Source organism: Scomber japonicus, chromosome 17, assembly GCF_027409825.1.
Source record: "Scomber japonicus isolate fScoJap1 chromosome 17, fScoJap1.pri, whole genome shotgun sequence".
NCBI lineage: Eukaryota > Metazoa > Chordata > Actinopteri > Scombriformes > Scombridae > Scomber > Scomber japonicus.
In genome coordinates, this window is record NC_070594.1 from 4978127 (window position 1) to 4984347 (window position 6221).

The following is a 6221-nucleotide window of genomic DNA, read 5'->3' on the forward strand; positions in this document are numbered from 1 at the left end:
CCTGAAACAACAGCAGCAGGAAAAGGTGAGCAGCAAGCGAGCTGTTTAAAATCACTCATCAGTGTTCATTCTTTGGTTGCTGCAGATGATAAACGTGAAACATGCTCTTACTGAAACACTTTGTGATATTGTTTAGGTCCAGATGGGAAAGGAAAAGCACCAACAACTACGTCACCAACAGAGAAACCAGGTGAGAAACCAGGTGTCTAAACTTAGCTTCATGGCACTTACTAGTTATTCTCTCTTGACTGGATCTCTGCTTGTGTTGTATCAGATCTCAGATGTACGTCATTTTGGATAAAAGAGTCTGTTAAATTAAATTGATGAATTGTGATGAACTGAAAACCGAAGATGAGACGTATTTAGAAAGTTCTGATGTATCTTAAATGATCCTCACACTGACTATTAACGCAACCATCATATTTATATAACAGCCATGTTTTTCAAAAATATAAGAAAATATTATATATTAAAGGATTCTTTTTCATTTAGACTCTGACTCAATTCTTTACAAGAAAGTTTTTTTTCCAACTGTGAAAATATGTGAAAATACATTTTTCGCAGGTGAAAATTATTTGTGTGTGTGTCAGAATTTTTTTCAAGTGTTTGTTGTTGTAATTCTCATTTTGATCATTAGAGTGAATAAGTGTGCCACTGCCACATGTTTTAAATAGGTAAATAACAGTAATGTGTCATAACTTGCTAACACGTATGTGCCTAAAACAAAAAAATATAACCTCACTTACCTTTTTAGGGTCTTCGTTCTCTCCAGTCTGGTTGTCATTAATCGTTGTGGCTTCAGCAGCACTCATAGTAGCTGCTGTTGTGGTCGTCATCAGACGGAAGAAAGCTACAGGTGAGAAAATCCACAGATGAAACTTTTTGAAAAACCTGAATTTTCAGTGTTGAATCTAAAGTCGACTCTCTCTTTTGTCTTTCAGGGAACAACACACAGATGAGTCAGGGACTGAGTTTAAACCCTGCAGTGACTCAGTCTGGTTTAGAAACCAGTCAGGACACGGTGAGATCACAAACTTCACCCAGTACAACATTACACTTACTTATATTAGTTCCCCAAAATGTGTCAGCATGACAGAAACTCTTGAGTCTAACTGAACTGAACTGAAGAGGTGGAAGATTGAGTCCATATAAATCCAGATGTTACTGAGCAGCCATCATGTTGTCTTCACTGTGTAGGTTGATCCTGAAGAAGGTGTTTCCTACGCCTCCATCAGCTACACCAAGAAGACCAACAGTAAAGCCCGGGTAAGAAGTCTGATTATTTACACTGGTGATGTTGGTGAACAAAGAAAAACTATTTAAAGATTAAAGTTCTGAGACACAAATGTGATTTCAGTTTTTGGACTTTTTCTCTAATCTTTGATTTTTGCTGAAATATTGGATCATTTGAACTTTTATTGAAATGAAACCATGTGAGAAGTTTAGAGGGTAAAATCACTATTTGGTGGAGCTGTTAACAACTCATAGACATCTGAAATGTGAGCCGACTACACACTGATTTTTGTAAGACGTCAAAAGACAAAAAGGTTGGAAACCACTGGCATGTCATGATGTGTAATTTATGTGTGTTGTCTTCCAGGTTCATGGTGATGATGATGATGATGCAGTGACCTACAGCACTGTGAAAGCTTCCTCCTCTTCTGCTGGAGCCTCCACTGATCCCAGCAACCTCTACACTACTGTCAACTACCCCAAAAAATAAGAGACCACAGTATAGTTACAGCTCCTCTCATGACTGTTTGTTTTTATGATGATTTTCAGGGTTCATTATTGTTGTAAGCGCTTCATTTGTCCAGCAGGGGGAGTAGTAAGTTAACTAGTAGCACTGTGTGTAAAGGATGCTGCCTGGAGTGTAAATGAGCAAAATACATTATATGATACATGTTGGTTGATAAACTTGCTGTCAGGCACTTTAATGTGTTAGTGTTGTAGTTAAAGATGTTTTAGTTTGAACTTTTTGCTTGTTTTTGTATCATTTGTTAAAGTATTACATGTTATTGTTTTATATGCAGTATTTTTTTTACATCTATATCTGTATATCTATTAAAGCAAACTTAGAAGTGGAACAATCCTTATTCTTGTGAGTTAAGTTAAACCTCTGAATGAGAAGAAACTGTGGAAACTCAACAGCTGTTAAAATATGATCCTTTTAACTCCAGATACATCAGGTCAGAGTGAACTTCATGTCAGCCATAAACAACATAGAAACATAAAAGATGCCATCGCCTTAATAGAGAAAAGCAACAAATGACATAAGACATAAAGAAGGGATAAAAGTCACCATGAGGAAGTGACACCTTACTAATTACAGCAAGTAGATACCACATATCTCTTTAATTCTTTATATCTTTAATATAACTGTAGCAGAATGAAGATAGTATATTCCTCTCTGGTTTATTTATGTCTGTGTTGCTGCGTGTCTTTAATGATTTGTCCATCATTTCAAACATTATAAAAGCAGAAAGGCGTTTAAGGGCTCTCCCTTGTTCCTGCTCACCTGACTTCCATGAATGTAGTAGTTTAATTTATTCTGATTTATGCTCCTTTAAATCCTCCATTCTCTGCTCCACCTCCACTCTCTCAGATGCTCTCCTCTTGCAGATTATTACAGTATGTTTATTCTTTCCCTTGAACGTAATTGTGTTACACTGCACTGGTAAATGCTGGTAGTACCCTCATGAGGCCCACATATGCTCTCTCTCTCCCCCTGGTGGCAAAACACGTCACTCCAGTTTAACTCTGACTTGCTGTACTTGTGTTGCTGTATTTTGGTTTGTTTTCCTGATGCCTGCAGCCAATGTTGCCCCCCTAACTTGATGGGAGTTAGGACGAGTGGCTGGAAACCCGGCTGCCGCTGAAGCTATGGCGGTCGCTGTATATATTAACACAGAGGCAGACAACATTAGCTTCCTTTCCACTCAGCTGCAGGATTTATTCTGCTTCACAAAAGTATAGTGAACAAATATACAACTTTACAATGCATAACTACTTATTTCTTAACTATTCATTACACAAATGCATACTCTTTAGGGGAATATTAACCCACCTGTATATATTAACACAGAGGCAGACAACATTAGCTTCCTTTCCACTCGGCTGCAGGATTTATTCTGCAGCACTGCCTCTATGTGGGTTTTAGGTCCTCATCCTGACCGCTATGCGCCCTCTGCTGACATCTTTTAGTATTACACAAACCCAGCCGGGCGAGTTAAGTATTTTAAACCTGTTTGTTTGTGTCTCGTGTATTAATTTATATAGGCCTAATTGTATATTTAGTTTGCTATTTGTGTGTCTTGTGTGTTCTCTCGTTTAGAGGAAATAGAGGGAGGGGGGGGGGTCAATCTGGCCCGGGAGTGAGGGATGCTCTACTGCCCATAATTTGTAGTGTTAACCCTGGTGTGGAGCCTGTGTGGGCCTTAGTGTGAGTGTATTCGCACCTAACTGGTGTGTACCCTTTTATGTGTGTGTATTTTTATATTGCCGTACATATAGACCGTGTGCGTGTCCTGAAGGTTGGGAGCAGTCCCCTCCGAGTCGAAGAGATAACAATGTTGATATCCTCCTCCAATCTTAGATTGTGTAAATGAATTAATAAAGTGCCATTCTTTGTAACTGTCTGGTTGTTATCTGGCCTCCGACAAGACCCGCTTGGGCAGGTTTATTACAGTATGATGATTTTCAGGATTTATTGTTGTAAGAGCTTCATTTGTCCAGCAGGGGGTGTAGTGAGTTAACTAGTAGCACCGTGTTCAAAGGAGGCTGTCTGGAGTGTAAATAAGAAATGTTCATATGTTTTGTGTCCTGAGACACTTTTTAGTTTGACAAGAATATTAACATGTGGATTTTATCTCTAGTTAAGAAGCACAGTGTGAGTTTTATTAAAATGTGTTTTGCTGCATTATGTCTGTAACTTTTCTCATGTTTTCACTCATTTAACTCCCTTAAATCTGCTTCAAGTGGAAGAATTTAGACTTTAATTTAGACTTTTAAGACTTTCTTGGCTACTTGCAGCAGCTGCAGCTCAGTTTCATGTTTAATTAGACAGAAGAAATCATTTTAACTTCATTTATCATTGTTAAAATTTTTATCAGGAGTCCATCATGTGTTTGGGTTGAATGAGTCTTCCTGCAGTCAGTAACAGTCTTCTCTTTGTTACATCTGTTAATAATATAATATGCAAATAAAGAAATGTTTACCATTTAATTTACTGTGTTTTGTGATTATTTCATGTACCAACAGTGTCATGCTGCTGTTGTTTCCACATTCTCACCAAAACACTTCACACATCTCTTATTTCTCAGAACATTTAACTGTAAAGATAAAATGAGGAACTAAAAGGTGTCAGATCAACAAAACATCATCTCATCTGTTCTTTCCAGCAGCTTCAGCATCACCATGTTGCATCAAAGTTTGACTCTTCATCAGTCTGTTCATGTGTGCTGTCAAACATCACCATGAATCCTGACTGTTTTCTAATAAACACTATATACAGAAAAGAAGAGTTGCATCATTACAAACATTTATCTTAAATAACAATCTTCACACATTCAACTTCCTCAGTTCTCGTCTTGTTCCTTTCAGGAGGTCAAACATTGACAGAAATGCATCATGGGACTGGAGTGTGCACAGTATGAGTCTTAATATTCAGTTGTTTGCTTGTTACAGCATTAGATTGACTCAGTTTGTGTTTAAAGACAGAAACATATTGCTGAGACATAATCAGGTCTCCATCCTACATGTTCAGTGTGTTCAGTCTTTGTCAGGCTGCTGTGACCTCTGACCTCTGACTGTCTGTAGCTTCTGTTATTGCTGATCAAAAAGTTTTTGACAGTTTGGATGAAAATGGGATGAACTCTGTCAACTTACAGTGAATTCAACAACTGACAGAAAACAGAATAAAATAGAGTAAATGTCTCTACAACACAAACTACTGTACAGACTCTGATAGTTGAGAGCATCGATCTTCACACGTTCGACTTCCTCTTCTTATTTTTAGGACATCAAACACGTCATTGTGACAAACACACCCTGGTACCAAACACAGTGTGCACTTGTTGAATCTTAATATGGTTTAATATGGCTGCTCTGAATGCAGAAACATATTTCTTTAGCTTGTGATCCATGATTACATCCCAGTTTCACAGGATCTATAAATCTATATACATATATTGGGTTGCAACAGTAAATATCCTCTTACTTAGAAGGAAATCATGAAATATAAATAACGTCCTGTGCACAGGATGTGAGCAGTAGAAAGGATGTGTGTTGTGGTTTCGGTGGTGAGTAGGTGGACACATTCACCTTTAACTTCAACAATGTCTAATCCTTTATGCATTTATTATTGGCTGATTATAATATAAGATCTTATATAGATATGAGATACTGCAGATGTGAGTGCTAGCTTTCTCATAAGATACAAAAATGTGCAAATTTAGAGTCAATATGCTTCATCTGAAAAAGTTAACTTACAAGTGAGGGAAATAGTCTGAAGCCACAAAGAGGAGGAGACACTTTACTCATTAGAGGAAGTAGATAGTGTAGTTCTGCATTTTGAGAGCTAAGAGTGTGAGAAGAAGACAGAGAGAAAGACAGAGAAGCACGATGGTTGAACTCAGATGGATTAAAATGTTTTTATTTCTGATTCTGGGGCTTCAGTTTACAGGTAAGATACAAACATTTTATTAAATAAGCTTTATTGTACTGAGACAGTCAAATAAGCTCTTTGTTTTTTATCACATTTGTAAAAAGTGGAGAGGTTGTGATATGTAGCTCAACAAGCTAACAACGTCCTGTCAACACAACTGCATTTCTGCACATGCTCAGTGGCCTCACACACAACTACTGTCCAAAGACTAGAGACAAGGTCTAAGTAACCACTAAGTAGGTTATTAGTGATGACTGATTCATGTACACACTTGTGGGACAAACACAGAGCAGCAAGCACACCAGTTATCATCAGAAACATACTGCTGGGGTCTCACTGGTGATTTTCAGAGATGAAAGTATTCTCTTTGTCTGGTGCCTTGATAAAGTTTGGCCTGTGTGTGACTGTGAGCCTCGTGTGGTTGTAGTGTTCATGTCGTCATATCAGAGCTCTGCTGCTGTTGTACCCACATTCTCACCAAAACACTTCCCCTCAGTTCTCAGAATAACTGACCTTAAAGGTATAAAGAGAAACTAACAGGTCTCAGACCACTAAT

At 37.9% G+C, this 6221-nt stretch overlaps 1 long non-coding RNA gene across 1 annotated transcript; it reads left to right on the plus strand.

Annotated features, from left to right (window-relative positions):
• Positions 1–842: 842 nt before the first annotated feature.
• LOC128377615 (uncharacterized) lies at positions 843–1309 on the plus strand. The gene is made up of 3 exons (XR_008323327.1): positions 843–856; positions 942–1021; positions 1198–1309. It is a non-coding gene; the product is annotated as an uncharacterized LOC128377615 (long non-coding RNA).
• Positions 1310–6221: the final 4912 nt, after the last annotated feature.